Consider the following 18,741-nt stretch of genomic DNA (forward strand, 5'->3'; position numbering starts at 1 on the left):
AATCATTATTCGCTAGGCACCCAAACATTAGCGTCATCAGAAGACTATAGACTGGACGTACATTCAGATCAGCATGCCGCCTTACGTAAACGAGCAGAACATTCGATTTCTACCATTACTTTAAATATCGCTCAACTTTACTAGACCTGCGTAATTATTCGCTGTCATCAGCCATACGTTTTTGCCTAGAAGGTAAACGTTTAGGCCGCCTGTTGTAGGCGTGCCATTTGCGACCTGCGATCGTTTTTGGCACGCGCGCGTTCGTGTCAGCGCGATAGACAGCTAAATGAACTCTGTCATCATGCGACAAAGCTCGTCGAACTCGGAACAGATCGAAGGCAACAGCTTCACCGATAATAGTTCTAAACTAGAACGTTCACTATCTCGTTCCATATCTTACGAATCCGTCTTTATCTTCGCTCAGTTTTTTTCAATTGATATGTTGGACTAGCTGCTGCACTTCTCGATACTGTCACACCCATTGGAAAAATAGAAACATGCTGGGCTAAGCTTTTTCTTGTTTTTAGGTAGAAAGTATAGCTGACTGGGTGTCCCGTACCGAGCGCATTTCCTACTCGACGAAACGTTTCATTCACACCACTGCCCGAACTTTAGCATCGGTAATAACTCTCCGAACGCAGAAATTGACAATGGTCCGTCGACGAGATAAGGTCTCCGTTCTTGTCGCGAACGGAGCGACACAAGGTTTTTTGATAGCAGTCAGCGCGACAACTATTGATAGTTTTACAGAAGTTCTGTGGGTTTGAACGTCTGCTGAACGTCTAATGATTATGAGATGATACCATCGACCAGATGTCCCTATTCCACATGATGATGATATTTCCCATGTCAGTTAAAAGGTTATCTATTAAAAAAAGTAGAGCACTTTAACGAAGTTGTTATAAATAACTTTCAGTAGCGGCCATACCTAATTCTGTCGTTATTAAGAAGTTGTTGAAAACACACCAAGTTTTTCGGCATGAGGAGATTACGGTTGTTTCCTAGTGCCAGCGGGCGGGCATGCCTATTCCGATCCTGGGATAGAAAAGGATTTCCGCTTTATACAAAGCTGAGTTATCCGCTATGAAGTCATATCCTTTCATTTGGGTTAGCTGTAACCCACGAGTGTTACATCAGATGGGCGTCTTATAGTGGAGTTGCCTGTTTTTGTATCCAATGTCCGCCCTCTGATTTCAAACAGTTATCTTTGGAGGAGTATATTCCTCTCCTTGCGTTACGCGATCTGTGTTGTTGCATTTGCCCTCTTTATTCTTTCACAGACGCACGTGTACCGCGAGCAGAGATTGCCACCAAATTTCGGAATAGTTAAAGGAACTTTTGAGAGCACTAGAGCGAAAAATAAATCTTGTATAACATTTTCATTGTCCTTTAAAACGGATGCCTCATTAGCTCGATCCTACACCCAAGTAAAGGGAGTTTTAAAATGATTGTGAATTGAAGCAGTTAGGCCAACGATTATCTCAGTTATTCACCCCTAAATATTCAAAATCGACAGCGGGCTTCTGCTATTTCCACAAGGCCAATATAACATGTGACATTTATAGGTTTCCCTCAAAATCGTTGTTATTTCAACAGGTTGGTCCTCCTGAAAAAGCCTATTTTACCTCTAGGTAGCAAAGGTTGGGTGGCATTTAAGCAAGATGTTCACAAAAAAATCTACTGACGAAGAAGATTACTCCCATTTCATGCTGGTATAAAGGTCACACTTCATCTATTGCTACATCATTATCTACAAAACGATGGTTTACAGGAACCTTTCCGTCAAGAAGTACCTATAGCACAATCGCATATGTTCACAAAATTAATCACAGTTCGGACACATTTTCCTCCTATGACGAATAACCTTCTTCATTCTCACAACTTGTGCTGTACATGGGACTTGAGGCAATAGCCATAGGGGGTGACGCTCAGAAATGAACAAACTCACTGGACAACTGTGAAAACGGAAGAGCTAATTTCAGGGTTTTCTCTAAGGACTTAAAAATGTAAGGCATAACAACGCGCCTTTTTCTATTCGACCTTCATTCTTTTTAGTAGTCAGTTTCAATAATTGCAAACTTATCTATTTTGTATATATCTTTACCACTTTGACTCCATTTTGATGAAATGAGTCGGCGTATTCGAACGAATGTGGCAACTTTGATCCATAGTTAGTTTATATATCGATAACTGCCTGGGAAATTGTTTGATTCCTAAAAAAATACAATAACAAATAAATTTCACAACGATGTGCCTTTAAGTTTCCGTAATTTAAAAAAAAACTTGGCATTCTTATGCATGTGGTCAATTCTTTGGTAAAACACATAATTTCAATAGATCGATATCGCACTCTGTGCCTTCTTCGATCCTTCGTGATCTGGCCATCATCCCGGTAATCGTTCGACATCTTTATGTCACCGACTTATCCAGTTCTTACCTTTCCCCACAAATTCGTAGTCCCTAGTCTACACAAAACCAATCTTTAAATACACTTCGATCAGTCAAAAGAGAACCTTTGCGTCTTGACAATGTCAATCTCCCCAAATGGATCTCCATTTAGTGTTCAGAATATGGAGGTTTAACTCTAAACGCTAAGGTTAGGTTTTTCATCTCGTTTGCGCATCAGAGATTCTAGATAACAAATCTCTACCTAGAAATCTAAATAGAACTAAAGCTTCCCACTGAAGATGATGTTTCGTGCTGGCCGGAACGAACATCCGTTGATTTATCAAGTGGCTGTCGAAGCGCGTAGGAAAGAAGAGTAGATAAAGAATAAAGGTATGATGAAGTCCAACATAGAAATAGCAGGCCTACCGATATCTTTCGCGCAGAGTCTTTAAGTTGAGTACGAGTTTTCCTACTCAAAAGAGATGAACGTAGACCATAATTTATATTAGTGACGATTCGCTTCTATCGGTTTACGAAACAACTACATTAGAAATTTATTGAAATCTAAATGATATTGCGTTTCAGACTGGTCGTTTCTAATTTCTCTAAATTACTGTTGGCAACGCTCAACAGTCGTCGTAGTAGCGCAGTATAAAGTGATGCACAAAGTCTATCTGTGTAGAAAAAAAAAAAGGTTAAGTAAAGCAAAGATACCTGAAAGCTTTTTGATGCTTTCGAGAAGGAAGGCTCCAACATGTCTAGACATGTCGGAGGTCTGATTTCTACAAGTGAGCGGAAAGTGTGAGATGGAAGGCGTATAGCTTGTACACTCTCTTCAGTAGGGTCGTGTCACGCTGTAAGCATAGTCGGAAAAGGCTGTCTAGCCTTTACGGCGCCTACTTACTCTACCAGGACCTAGTATCGGAAAGCCGGGCGGAGCTTCTATGTGTGGTAGAAAAAAAAGTTCGATGGAGAAGGATATTAGAATGAAACTGGAACGTTTACCATTCATTCAAGAGGTTTCACCAGCATGAGTTACTTTTTACCACGATGGTTGTTCTCGGTCTGTAAAACTCGTTTATCCAGAGATTTTCCGGAATTTAAATTGAAAATATATGTGGCCATAGTCGAAATAATCTCTTGCTTTTGCTCGTTCGCAGTGTTTTCAACGTCTCGATAAAGGGCACCAAGTTCGTATTCTACTCACCGCTGAGGTCTTTTGGTAACGACAAGACAAACCATTTTTAGCGTTTTTTTGACCGTGGTTGAAAAATTGAACACGGATATTTAGCATAAATCGCAGCCATTTTTTTTGAGAACCAGAAAAAAAAAACCAGCAGTTGACCAGTCAATTGCATGACCTCGAAGTAAAAGCATTGATCTAGAAGATCCCGATTTTTCGATTCTAATTTTACCAGAGAAATCACCATTAAGAGACAGCAGCAACCTAAAAAGCGTTGATTTTTAAAAATTGTGTAAGTTGACTGGTCATTAGTTAATCGGATATCAATGCTAGTTCCGGTCGTAGCTTGTTAGAAAAAAATCACCAGTTAACGTATTACTAGCACACAAAAAAAGTGTATTAAAAAATACACAATCGAATACAGGTAACACAATAACGACATGTATCGCTAAAGTACCACAATACGGTAATGAATAGATTGGCCAGCACTAACATGTGACCATAACTTTTATTACAATGTTTCATCTGATGTCGTATTCGGCCCAGTCAGAGATCGGTGCTTTCAGACAGAGTTCGCAACAAATTTTGATCAGCCGTCCAACACATGGAATCGATACCACAATCGCCTTACGCGGACCCTTATTACAGAAACAGAAAAGGATAGCACAGCGATTAATCTCATCTCCAGATACAATTTTTCCAACAGTACCATCAACAACGATAAATAGCAAAAGAACAATACCAAATAACGATAATAAAAAAACGCACATGTTACTAAAACCAGATAGCGGCAGGAACAGTGACGCAGCATTAACTGACTGTGGACGCGAGTTAGTTGGTCGATCAGCTGCACGACAAAACGATGCCTGTCCGCACCGCCGGTGTGGGTCGCTGCACGTGCATGTAAGCGTGCAGTACTTCGGGCCGTTCTTGCCCAGCCTGTCAATAATACGTCATGAAATTGTACATTATTTTATTATACGCATATCGTTCGACGAGCAACCCTTCATATCGATGGTGATAATGGCAGTGATCATAATAATACCTTATTGTGATCTTCGTTCCCCTCCTCTGCCATCGCTAACCTGTTTCCATCGAAACGACTTCGATTGAAGCGACGCGTTTGTGATTCTGCTGCGACGTGATATGTTTTATGAGTATTCGGGTATTATTGGAACACGATGACGATCGTTTGTTTGAGTATGGAAATGTACATAGATAAATACAGGGCGGAGAGGGCCAACATTTTCCCCGAAGTTCAGTGAAGAACTGGTGATAGAATACGGACGAGTAATAAGAAGTGGCCAACGCAAGACTTTAAGGTTTGTTTTGTAATTATAGTCGTCGGTAGTATGTTAGCTTATATAGGTTTGCAAAGCTATGCATTCCCAATGGCGCAATCATTCAGACTATAATATACATATTAAATATGTGATTCGTAACAACTACGTAAGTTCCAGTTAACTTAGAAAGTGGAAGCTGATATATTAGCGCGATCCCGGTAGTACTACGCTGACATGAAGCAGTTGCAGCGATGTGGACGGATACAAATGAAAACGAAAAAAAAATGTCGTTCACGGGTTTCAAAGACGATACTTTTGCTACCGAAACAATTTTGATGCCAAATACTGTCCGTCGTATTGAGATAATTAAAATTTGTTCCGAATGTATATGGAAGCATGTGTAATATTGACAGAACTTGTGGAAACAAGATCTGATCCCTTAAAAGCTGGTTTGAATTTAACTACCTTCAAATTGAAGAAAACCTACAATCTACGGCCAACATTTGAAGATTGCTCATTTGAGGTCCAATAAACAGTTCCACAGGGCAAGATGCAGATAGCGGTCATCGATTCGCGAGTGTCTACGTTCTGAAATTGTCTGACGTTGTTACCAATCGGCGTCCCTTTCATGTCAATATGATAAGGCACTTGCCGCTGATTCCAATCCTAAAAAAAAGTAGCACCGGCAATTGTGGCTCTATTACAAGCTAAATTCTTACCTTAACCCTTGGTTTCTTGATATTTTCATTTTTCAATTTTGGTCGGACGATAACATAAACGATATCTCTGGATGGTGCTTTTCTAGAGACGTTCCTAACCCTCACTGACAGCCATATCAAATGAATCGTCGATCTAAAGGGACATCCAACAAAAAATAATGGGGGACCGTGTCAGTCGCGATAAGCGCGTATACTTTGTATATTTGCGAGCAAATACATGTAACAAAAGAGATGCTGATCTACGTTAGACAAATACGTTCTGTGGGTTCATTGTCCTTCAACTCGCTACATAGTCAAGGACGCTTCGGGTCACTATAATGTAACATGCACTAATCATTATTAAGAATATGTGTCAAAGTTGAGAATTTGAAAACGTTCTAAATTTCGTAGTTTTCACTTGTATACCAGGGGTTAACGAATGATACGTTACGTAAGGACGACGGCAAAACAGCAGGTTAAGGAAAGGCTCGATGTTACATCAAAATAATGGGGCACTGTAAGGACTTCGGTACAGAACGATCTAAACTAACCTCTTAGAATGAGTTCCCCCCTTTGTTAATAAAGTACCCCCACATATTTCGTCAAACGATTGGTTATATATGAGTATCATATTTTCAAGCAGATGTTTAATTCGCCTTACCAATGACCTCTACGCTAAAAAATTGCTCCGTCTTGTAATTAGAGTATACATTATTTTACAATTACATATTGTACAACTTAAACATTACATCCTAAAACTCTCTGGCAGTAGGGCAATGCTAGCTATTAGCAATTAAAATATCAGTGAACCACAATGGAGCATTAGACATTTTTTACGAGTGATTCCCAGAATCATATAGTAAACTACATTTTATTCAACGCAAGCAGATATTTGCATTTCAAGATCCTTTGGCCTATCCTCAGCCTGCAGCGTATCAAATTCTGACCCTGAAGCCCTTTTGTACATCACTACGCAGGCCATGGGATGGTTGAGCTTGTTTCGCAGCCACGCATTCTAGAGAGAGTGTCTCTCCAGCATGGTCGACATACTCATACAAGTTACCCTCTCCTAGAAGTCTCTCACGCATATTCGACGTGCACGTAATGATCAATACGGATGAGATGAATGGTGCACGTAACGATCCATAGGGATGAGATCAATAGGGGCCGTAAGTAGAAAAATTCTGTTCACGTAATTATAGCTCGTTCAACCACTGCACAGCACAGATAGTGACCACAATATGCTTAAGCTACCCATTTCGTTTGTCTTCGGCAATTCACTGATATGCTTAACACTCTCGTTTCTATTCGCTTAATTAGCTATAATAGTGACTGCTCAAAGATATCATCACGAGAAGATTTTAATTGAACGATCTTCTCGTTCACTTCTCAGCTTCGCAACGTACGTATAAATGACGAACTTACATATGTACAAGGGAATGATCGGAGTTTATCTGATGATTCTTTAGATAATTGCAGATATTATCTCGATGATTTTAATTGATATCCGTATTTTTCTAGTTTAATACGTGTTGACAATTCATCCAGCATTCGTATCGAACAGCCTTCAGATTAGGCTCATTCGTAAGAAGGTTCACTTTTTTTTGTTTTTTCATAGCTTTGAGTATATCGGATTGAAAACAGATCCCTCTTCTTCGACCTGAACGTCAGCTGTTCGATGTTATTTAAGAAGTTGTTTGGACACATACTATTTCCATAGAGCTTTGTCTACTGCTGGTTGGAAACGAGTTAGATGGTTGTAGCACACCCCGACTATCTTTAATGAGTGATCATTGCTTGTGATGTCTCTTGCGCTAACTCGCTTGCTAGGCGCCGTAGTAGAAAGCCAGTTTTTGTGAGTTTAACAAAGTGCTAAGGCTTTCATTAGGTACTTTGAAGCTCAGACTGTTAAAGCGCTAAGCTTTTCCAAGAGAGAGGATGACCGTCAATGCGATCGCCTCCTATCCTATTATGTAGCCTTCAATACTAATGGATCCCGCTGGGAGATGAAGCGGCTTCTTGAAAGGTATCGGGACTTCGTTTAAGTTCATCTAGTCTTGATGTTCGGTTTCATTTTCCTGGAATAACGATAATATCATGACTGCTTCAATTGGCTTCTGTTATTAGTGAGTCACTTTTCGCTCCCACCAACATCATTTCTGTTCAGTCGTTATCTCTGATTCTACCTTCACTGAAATGAAAAACGGCCCATAATATTGAAAGTGCTATAAATTCGTTTGTAAATATTTAGCTTTGTTCTTAGTGAAAACCTATGAATATTCGATTTCATTTGTATACTATTTCTGTTTTGCGACTGACGTAAGTCTGAGCCGATCCTTGTGTTTATAAAAGGCTATAGTTTTTGCGTCTGAATCATACTAAATACCTGTTTAACATTATTGGATTTCGATAATAAGCACCTGTTGTATATATAGAAATGCGTAATCCAAAATTTCAAAACCAGGCGCGAAGTACACATTTGTTTCCTTTCTGTCCTGACCCTTATTATTCTCGCTAGCTTACAAACGTATATTGATAGAGCCACGTACATTGAAAGGATATGCTATTCTTCAACACCTAACGATTTCTAAATCTTCGCAAACAGAGTGCATTGGTCAACAGCAGATTAGATTAGGATACCGGCGTGCTGGAATAGATCTAAAAATAGAGCTCTACTCAAAAGGCGATACTTGTGTAATTGGCTTGTTCATCGCTTCATGCTATCTACGATGGACAGGACGTGATACCCTAAAAATTACGCATACACTCCGCTAGAACAAGCGTTCGTTATGTGTTGAGCCCAGCATCGTTGGCAATCCAATGATAAAAGGTCCTTCAGTGGCATATTACGGTCGGTGTAAATTAGGCAGGCACTTCTTATGAAACCAGCGTCCTTAAGCCTCTTTTTTCAATCCAGCCATGAAATCCCCCCAAAGCAATAAAAAGCTGAGCAAATATAAGGCGATTATATTGAATTCCTCGGCTGACGCAAATCACAAATTCATTGACCATTCATCGGGCCGTTTTCACCTCGTTTCAGACTTGTAGACGACATGGAGCTTCCATTGCTAAAGAACCTTTAGCAGTAATTGCCTTCAACGAAGATAAACAAGGACGAACCTATTTTATGTTCACTAGAAGTTTTACCTTTTTTTTTTTTACACCACACAGCAGGCTCTCGGAAATGGCTGCCATTACTCCTGAATGAAAACACACTATGTTTGTACATGCGACGGTGACTACTTGTACCGAACACAGTCGTCTACAGATGAATGAATAGTAACGATTGCCTTCAGTTAGGTCTTAAATCGCATACAACTGTATGCTTCATAAGCAAAGTACATATTTATATGATAATGGTACGTTTCCTCACCGAAAACCGTCGGCAAGGTTTTGATTATTATTTTTTATTTGTTTACCCTGATTGCTGCCTAGGCATAACTTGATATCTTCACTCCGTATAGAAAATACAAGCTGTGAGAAGCTTTTTTGTGTCAAGCGGAAGATTTTTCCCGTCTATCCAGACACATTCATTAGTAATGCTTATGGCTTTGCGTATTTTTCGTGTCTGCTCTGACACTTCTAGAGGTGCTAGCTAAAGCTGATCTCTGGCTTTTTTTTCCTATCGACTTACATAGTTATTAGCTTTCCATTTGCGTCACATGATACGTCCAGATCCTCTTTTCCTATTCGAATTTCTAGACCGCGTATAAACTTAAGCTGGATTAGATGAATCATATCCTCGGATAAGCTAAACACAACTACTACACAATTCTTGTAAATAATACAAGTTATTTAGTTAAATATTTTACGGTTGAGATTAACTATAATAAAAGGAAGTGATAGAGGCTGTTTCTGTTCTGTTATATAGCTAATAATTATATATAAGATAACGAGATACAGGAAATAGGAATCAGCAGCGTAATGTTTCCTTTGAACACAGATTCAGATATATAATTGTTTATTATGTTCTAATTATCGTTGCCACCAACAAGACATAGAAGCTTTAGTGCCACGAAATTCACGCACATTCTATTTTATATCTAGATAGATACGAGATAGAAAACTGATCATGATATGATCCGACTGCCACGCTAGATACTGCTGATTTGAAACCACTAAAAACTAGCTAAAACCAGCTAAAAATGTGCACGGTATCATTTACCATGCGACCTTCCATTAGAAAAATTGATGAAGAGAATTGAGTGAGCTAGTATATAATCCCTATTGGGGGGATTCAGACGCAGGATTGAGGAAAATTCCTTTAAAACTCTTCTCACAGCAGGACCTCTTTAGACAAGGTTCCTTCGTTAAAGAAAGAGGTTGGAACAAAACTGCCTCTGATGTCATAAGATGCTGGCGGTGCCGCTTGTTAAACTCACAAAGGCATTTTCTCATTCAGAGGGGTGTAATGAATGATGATCAGCTATTAGTGGCAGCGCAATGGGCGGCTGAATGCTGGACTGGTGACACGTTAGGACCAAGAAAGCGACACTCCCACTTCCTCGGTGTTGGAAGCCTCTTAAGGGGATAGGGGTAGTGGGCGCAGGGGGTGTACGGTCACTCCGCGGTGCAAATGAGGTAGTGTCACCAGCCACGCGACGTAGCCAGACGGTTACCGCTCTGACTTTGCGTCAATGATGAAGCTATATAGTGGGGTAAAGAAACTTCTTTGTGAAAACGCATTATGTGAATCCTTTATTATTCGAACGTTCATTATGTCCTTAGCGCCGTTTAATTACCAAAAGCAGGATATCTTTTCACGTTGTAGCTTATACTGACCATTTTGCAACCTTTAAAAATTAACTATGAGGTATTTTGTTGAATGGCCTATTTAATAAGAAAGAAAATGTTTTGAGTCTCATGTAAGGTACAGTTTCGGTCAAGAATTTGTCCAGACGACATACTATGAACTAAGGCGATATAAACTATTACAGCATAAATTTTCTTCAAAATCAACAACAACAAACATTTACGATTGTTTCCATAAGCATTGTATAATGGCCCCCTACGCTAAATACATTAAAACGGATATGGAGTCGGCTATTTATAAGATGCATCTTGTTTACGATGTGAATCATTTGTTAGGCTAGCTAACCTATATTTTGCATTACTGTTTCCATTTGGGCAGCAGTTCAAGTGGACCTTAGTGAAATCAGAAAAAAAAATTATTGATTTTTTACTGATGATTACGTCATAAACGTGACGTATTTCCTGTATGGCTGATACTCAAGATCCTTATTGTGACGAGTGTATCGTTCTAGATCGTGTTACCCATCGCTAAGTAATAAGCAGCTCGCAAAGAACATAAACATATCAGAATGTCCTTATTGCCAATATATCGTCGCTCTCGACGTTATCCGCGCAGTTCTTCTCTTCATGTATGTTGCTCTGATTCTGAACAAACTTTTGGTTATGTAGGAAACAATAGTTTAATCGTAACTTGGATATTTTATGGTGAAGTGACAAGAAAGCATCTGAAATAAAAGATGCTTTTCGCGGGCTTTGTCAGCACTCGGCCCTCCGCTCGCCATTTCTAACTACACTTGACGGAGCTCTATATATTCTACTATGTTTACACAATCGCCGTGCCGAGCTTACAACATTTAGTATGCCTAGTGGTTTTTGCCCCACAAATGTTATTTAAGCCCGTACGATCTAGACGTGAGATGTGTGTAGTAAGAAGGCACAGCGGCATCATAAATGCGCCTATTTCGAATATATATATATACACAACTGTGTGACCCATTCTGTTGCTACTTTGATTTTGTTAGTATAGCTTACGGCGGGTTCTTAAAATAGAGTGAACGATGCGCTGATCTGTTAATTTACATCTTAGTAGAACGTCCTATTTCGACAAAGAACTTTGCTAGAGATTACTAAAGAATTCGATATTATGGACAAGCTTAGACCAGATAATATTGCTTCTTTTTTTTTTTATCACAGCGACTGAGTGATTATTTTAGCATTTAATAGCTACCGATAGCGGTGCTCGGATCGAGGCCGATTATGTAAGTTGTCTTTTGACTAAAACGCATTTGTTTAGCGTTCTATATGATATTATTAAAATGAGCATACAGTTTCACAGGCCCTGCTCCCATACCTTAACGGATCAGTCTACAAAAGCCAAGTGTAACTGCTTATATAAATAGCAAAGTCTGTCAGCACGAAGATCGAAACCTAGTTCCCAACAATGACGTCCCCTATAGAACTAAGATAGAGGCATCTGTTTTAAATGGTCGATCTGATTTACGAAAAAAAGCTGGTTGTCCTGTACTCGAAATATTGCCTCTTCGTTCAAGATGAAGGTGGCATAAAGTTTTCAGTCGAGTTACTCGATCGTTGTAGGTTCAGTTCTTAAATATATGGCTTCATCGTCCAGATTATCCTTTCCTCACAAGTAGGAAATCCTTCTTTGTTTAAACGAATATTCGTTTCCATGCAAAATAGCTTTTGTAAAAATGTGAGCACTTTGCGTTGTACTGCTTGAGGCTTCCATGAAACCCACAGTGACGCGGTCTATGCCTACCGTCTTCTCTAACCACGAGAAGTAGCAACATTTCAATGAAAATAGTGAAGAACCCTTAAGGCTACATAAGATAGAAGAACACATGCATTTCTATTGCGATTTTGGGCCTACAACTGAGCCTGCTTAGCTTGGTTAGCTGGGATCTTCCAGTGCCACTGTTCTTCGGAATAGCCCGATGAAGAGGACGGACCCATGATACATACCATACATTACAATAAGTCAATGCGATGTCGACACGGAGAGTTAGCTCGTTTCTCCAGCACTATATAGAAAGCACTACTCGAAGCGATAATGCAACTTAAGTTAAAGAAAAAATAATTAACAAACATTCTAACCTCAGAAACGATCCTCGTGCCTAACCTAAAATCGTTAAAAACAAGCGTCACTCTAAATCTATTCAATTATTTGAAGAGAACAGTAAAATTTTCAATGATTCCATAATACTGTAATCCATTTTCGCCGGCTACATGCAAGATACATGCATCAAAACAAAACATGTCAAGTAAAATAATGATTTTCCATAGTTTACATTGTGTTTAGCCGGAACCAAAATTGTAAACTCATTAACCGACACGACAGTTTAATAGCAGTGTATCTATTATTAATTATATAATTAATAGTAGTTGTAATATCATCGAAATACATATCTGAAATATGGAGAACGTGGCTAAAAGCGCACCCTATATTTAGGTGAACGCGTCCACTCATCATAGCTCCAAACAAAGAAGATAATTATTATCTACTACAAGGTGAGAACTTATATCACACTCTCGCTTCATTCATCCTCGAACCTGCGATTGCTTCAGGCGACACTTCCCGCCTTCACACGCTATCCTTTGTGGATTGCTCAGGTACAAAGAGCAGGTGACTTCAGGTGAAACAACACGATGGTCGTGCGGCCAGTTGTCCGCTCTTCATCGCATCAGAGGGGGCAGGGGGGGCAGGTCGCGTTAGAATAATGATCCCAATTAACTCACAGGAGATTCTTGTTCTCAGTCATTACAAAAGGCTGGGGTATGTTCATATCAGCTAAACATATCATAAAAGATCTATCTGACGAGTATATAGGCATTGACGGACGGCACTGTCAACTTCCCACCAGCCGGCTGAGATGTAAAATTCCCCCAAAAACTGCGGACGAATGAAATGATATACAACAGAGCAAGACGACAAAGGAGAGACCCAGCCTCTACCAGCTTGAACTACAGATGCGTGAAAATTAACTAAACTTAAGCTGTCGAATAATGGGGCGCGCCAAACAAAAAAGTTAAAAAAAATAATGTCATCGGCATAATAGCAATCGTAGAGATGACTGCAGCACTTCTTTTTGTCCAGCTCGTTGCAGCAGACCTTCTGTGTCTGTTTCGCACTGACGAGTATGATTTTTTTCTATCATGTGAGTATCTATAGAGAAATTCGTGATGGAGAAACTGGTGAATAACGTATGTTTATCATAAACATTTTGCCTATCTACAATTTTTGTACACCAATGTTTGTCAACACGATGATTCGTTCGACCGTATACTAACAACACGCTATCATTTTATTCTCAAAGATTATTATAACCTTATATGAGGGCCATCGATTTGCAGGAAAAACTAAACGAAATAACGAACCATAGCCACGAGACCGCCAGAGACAAAATCCCGATCTAACATTTGCTCTTTAGCGTGTTGTGATAGATGTGTACGTGTACGGTAAAATCTAACGATTATGAATTCTCAGTGTTATAGATGTAAACTAAATCCTATTTTGTTAGTGGAATGAACACTTCATGCAATGAGACCAGTATTGCAGGCTGCCCGAGCCGTCGAGCTTCCTGATTCTCATCGAGAACCTCTGTAACATAGACTTCTGACGCAACGCATTCGAAGTTTACGAACTTCGTTAATACAACGTCCTTTGACACTGCAGCAAAATACGTTTTTCGATGTTGGGCTCAACGATCTTTGTCTTCAAAACAATTGTGGACGACTTCCTGCTGATGTTTGAAAACCCAGCAGCACCACGAGAACGTTTAACTTGGCAGCTCGTACCGTTAATAAAATGAATAATTAAGTTAAAAAAAAATGTAAAAATCTTCAATACAGATATATTAAAAGCTTTCTTTTTTTAACTAAAGATTGTAGTTTAACGCGCATTAATCACGTACAGCGCCTACGATATCAAAGCAATTAGGTCACCCAACAAACAATGGAAATTTTCAGACAAAAATAAGTAATAAGCAAGCAAGCATCTTCGAAAAAAATAGACACATATTCGGAGTTACTATGAAAATTTCAGGCTAAGAGATAACAGCCAGTAGTCCTGGTTCACAACAGCAGGAGGCCCTAAATACGCGAAAGTTTTTATGTTCACGAACACAGGCATACACATAGAACCTATTTCCGCTATCACAACTTGAAGCGCTGGCGAGATTTTACGGCGGGACACGTATTGTATACGCTATCTAAGTATGTTAATAACAACATCGTGTTTTCTTTGTAACTGTTGTAAAAGATAAAAAAAATGTAAAACATAAATCAGATACATTTGCCACAGTTGTATCTCTTTAAATTATCATCTTAATTTAAATCGTTTACGACCGGGCAAACATTTATTCTTTATCATACAATGAAGCGAATCTAATAAAAGAAGGAAAGAAAAAATTATCCACGGCAAATTTTCGAAAACTTCAATATAAATGATCTAAGATATACGTTTGTTAAACATTTGCTGGCCGTATTTAGTACCACAAATGTGTATTGAATGAAAAAAAGCCACACGCTTGTAAAAACTATAGGTTTTCGTTTTGACGGAGAACGAGATCCTACAGAAGCAGAATTTATATGCCCAGCCAATGTTTCGAAAATGCTCAAGCCGTATCTAGGCACTCGAAATGAATGTCTGTGGCCTGGATCACTCGCACTAATAGCCTTTAAGGGGGCTTCTGCAGCTAAAAAAAATAAACAACAGGTCCTGTGCATGGGTAGTGGTCGATATTATATATCTTAATTCAAACTTCGAAAAGAAAGATGCAGGTACATATAGGTTGGTTAACATTCTGAGGCATTATTCTTGTCTTGACTAGAACAAGCCGCTTCTTAGACAAAACAGTCGTGAAACGGAGCCAACATTGGGATGATGAAATAGGCAAAGTAAAATAGGTGAGCAGCGCAAAGCTTGTACGAAGTAGCATGTAGATGCCCTCTTCTTTTTAACATGTTACCGTGTAGATCCCGTCGTGTAAACCCTACTTCTAGATATTTGCCGTAGCAGAGTGGGAAGTCAGTGTTTTCTTGGGACAAAAGTACTTAGCAAGGTCACACCTTTTCCTGTCCTTAGTCGTACGCCTGAACTTGTTTTAATACGCGTTCAGAGGAGGATTAGCCTTGTCCTTTTGATCTTGATTTTTTCTATACGCTTGAGATATAGGTATCCTACTATAAAACTGATACACGAGCAAATGAAGGTTTCACCTGAACATTCTTCGTTACGAAAAGGCACCTTTAGATCTATTCCAGCGTTGTACCCATTCCACTCTTAACGGCACAAGCGCGTCCCAAGACGATATGGGAACGACATAGTACTTGATAATAAATACAAAAACGAGCCACGTAGCTCTATAACACCTGCTCGGAAGTTAAAATTCGATGCGTTGAAATCTCTGATCTTAGCTATACTATTCATCAATTTTTATCATAGCAGAAAATACACTACGTATCCACCTTGAAAAAGCTATCGAACTATGTGTGAACAACAAATTTGCGTAGAATAGTTAGGCCCCTTAGCAGCGCCTTCGAATTATAGAAGAACAAACTTTTGGACAATCAAGCCCGTAAATTATTGCTAAGTTAACTGCAGGAGTGAATACAATTTCAATACTTTTCCAGCACACGTCCGAGTAAAGCAGTATTTACCTTGTGATAGTTTGTTATCTTCGGTGGGCCTTATCGTAGTTCATTCGCTTTCTACGTTGCGTTGCTTTACCTAGGCTTAAATAGCAAATTAAAAGGCCAATACCAATAACGCTAACTTGTATCATTCGAAATTTCTAGGACCCGGCGATAGGATGTTACATGTTGGAAACATATTTGACCTGCGCGATGATTGATCATATTCCGCTCAATTGTATCTATATTAAACAATGTGTTGCGCGTCGAAAGCAAGCCAGAAGTGACTAACACCTGTACGTTGTTGCCTTTTTTCCAGACACCTGCAACTATGAAGCTTGGCTAAGTAGCATCGCGAACACAAATGCTTCCGCAAAGCGACGAGTCTTCGCTCTAGACAAAAAGCGGCCGTTTTTGTCATAGTTGTCATATTTGTAGGCTTCTTTCCTCGTTTCATCTAGTGATTTCACTTAGTTCCATACTGTTGTTTGGGCTAATTCAATTCCGTCCTGCTATATGAACACGCCGGCCAATTCAACTGTTGCAGGACTCGAGCACACTTTAGCACCTCAGCCACTTGATAGCTTGAAAAGCTTCAATGAAAGGCATCTTCCTTATGATGTGGGAGGAGTTAATAAGATCGCTTTCATACTTGTGGTCGCAAGGTACGTCAATTCACTAATGCTGTGCTGATACAAAAGAAGTAGATACCGGCTAGCATTTTTTTCCGGTAAGACAAACGATGATTTCTCGTCGTAGAAGTTAGGTAGTCTCAACCTATTTCTAAGGTGCCATTTAATCCTGTTCGACATATTGAAGTCTTCAAACAGATGGGTATCGCCGACTCAAATGCCGTGCAGCACAAGCTTTCATACCGGCATTCTGAAACCTATCAGGCCTATCTTCCTAACGAGGGGACACAGTTGAATGCTCAGTAGACTATATGGTAGCGCCCTAAAGCTCTACTATATTTCAGTTTTGCATCGTGCCATAGTAGTCATTCCATGTTGAAATTCTAACTTAGCAGAGAACTGTCTGACAAGTTTGACTGCGTTGATTGTAAGTTTATAGCCCTAATAAAAGTAAAAGTTTATGAGCAAATTCGTCTGCTCAGAGTTATTTATGTACGCCTGTTATATCTTGATATACATTTAAGTAACCGAAATGAATCACAAAACTTCCCCATATCCTTATTATTTTATAATCCAATCTATGATATGAATGCTGACGGAAGAAATTAAGAGGCCTTGGACGTGCGTTGGGTAAAGTTATAAAGGTTGGATTCTCTGACGAATGATTTCAGTGGATGATGAGGAGCCACTTACGAATTTCCGGCAGGTACAGGATGGACGAAATGCAAACAATTGAGCCCCCTTCTTTAAACAAGCAATGCTCAAGTTCATTCGCCGGCCATCTAACTCTATCTATCGAAACTACCGCTGAGCTATCTTTACTATAATAAATATCATTCGCTGGAATCATAAACTATTTTAGTGGTAGGTATCTCTTACAGTACAAAAATGATGAATCGACATTAAAACAAACCCTAATAGGCACATAGATTTATCTCATTTATATATTCCAAAGCTTTTAACTAGACCAGCACTACACGCCGTTAGTCGTGTCATTACTAAGTAATCCACCAAATAACACAAACCATGAAAAGTAAATGTGTCACTAATGAAGAAATTCAACGTTGGATCAATTTAACTTTTATCCAGTCGAGCTCACAGTTCGCGCGCGTTTAGTCATCGCGTTGCTATCGTAACGCCAGAGGCAGCGACCCCCAACGCCGGTGCCCTCAGCAACGGAGCGCTCATCCTGGTCAACACCAATGCGTTCTTCGTTTACATTTAGCGATTTTCGCCGCAGTGAAAAGTCACACCAAGCCTAAATCGGATAATGACCGAAACAGAAATCAAGCGGACAAAAAAAACAAACGAAATCGAATAAAATGCCAACAGGCAACACTATCGTGAATGTCACGACAATCCCATAATAATAAAATCCGCTAAAAGATAAATTAAGCTGACAGTTATATCCAATGGCGGTGGCGCTGGGGGTCTTATCCATAAGCGACAGTGGCGCTCAGCTACTCAGATGTACACAGCGACCGGAACGGCTCACACATCATCGACGCGTTCATCCATCTGTCGTTCGAACAAATTCGTAGGGCTTTATCAAGGGTTTACACTTTTAGTACAGCTCACAATATACGAAAAAGCGTCAAGCAACGTCCACAGGTGATGTATCATACATGATTGAATACCGTAATAAATTTATCAGACGACCGTTTTTATGCTAGACGACCTCAGCTTTTCGTCGAAAGTTCACATAATTATGCTGATCAGTCGAAGGCGAAACATTTCTGCACATAATATATATACAAGGCGCAGATCATCGAATAAGATGTATGGCATTTTTAATGGCACTTACAAAAAAAATTAGCCATTGAATTAGTAAAGCGTTACTTTCATGCGAAAAACGTTTATTTAATTGGACAGTTGCGTTTGGCTCACAATTGGTTGGATGATCCCATGCCACTGTGCTTGCTCTTCCGGAAGTAATCATCACCTTTGTCCTAGTAGACGGTACTGCGGGAATGTGCTATTTCATCACCCCCGACCGACGTTCGGACTTGGATGGCTGCGGGCGAACCGTGAGCTCTCCATTAATATTAAACACCGTACGCAAATGCGCAAAAAGACCTCTTCTGATATTAGTGGTTTATAGCTTTGTTCACAGCGGTGAGAATAGCAACGTTTATATATACGATCGACTTGATCAG

At 39.6% G+C, this 18,741-nt stretch overlaps 2 long non-coding RNA genes across 4 annotated transcripts in view; one reads left to right on the forward strand and one right to left on the reverse strand.

The window, feature by feature from the left end:
* LOC111253541 (uncharacterized) overlaps nucleotides 1–18,741 on the reverse strand; it is a 98,010-nt gene that overhangs the window by 59,312 nt on the left and 19,957 nt on the right. Inside the window, exons 2-3 of one of the 2 annotated variants that reach the window (XR_002670205.2) lie at nucleotides 4,340–4,510; nucleotides 4,039–4,209 (exon numbers count right to left, since the gene is read on the reverse strand). The exons of the other annotated variant lie outside the window; for it this stretch is intronic. This is a non-coding gene — a long non-coding RNA (uncharacterized LOC111253541). Of the gene's footprint in view, nucleotides 1–4,038; nucleotides 4,210–4,339; nucleotides 4,511–18,741 lie in introns of those variants that run through there. 2 annotated transcript variants of the gene reach the window in all.
* Nucleotides 6,735–18,273, forward strand: LOC111242923 (uncharacterized). Of its 2 annotated transcripts, XR_015323813.1 has the most exons (4): nucleotides 6,735–6,954; nucleotides 16,273–16,618; nucleotides 17,257–17,449; nucleotides 17,675–18,273. It is a non-coding gene; the product is annotated as an uncharacterized LOC111242923 (long non-coding RNA). The 2 variants fall into 2 exon arrangements; XR_002670206.2 differs by having other exon boundaries at nucleotides 6,736–6,954; nucleotides 17,257–18,273.

The sequence above is a fragment of the Varroa destructor genome, unplaced genomic scaffold, assembly GCF_002443255.2.
Source record: "Varroa destructor unplaced genomic scaffold, Vdes_3.0 BEIS01000001.1, whole genome shotgun sequence".
In the NCBI taxonomy this organism is placed as follows: Eukaryota; Metazoa; Arthropoda; class Arachnida; order Mesostigmata; family Varroidae; genus Varroa; species Varroa destructor.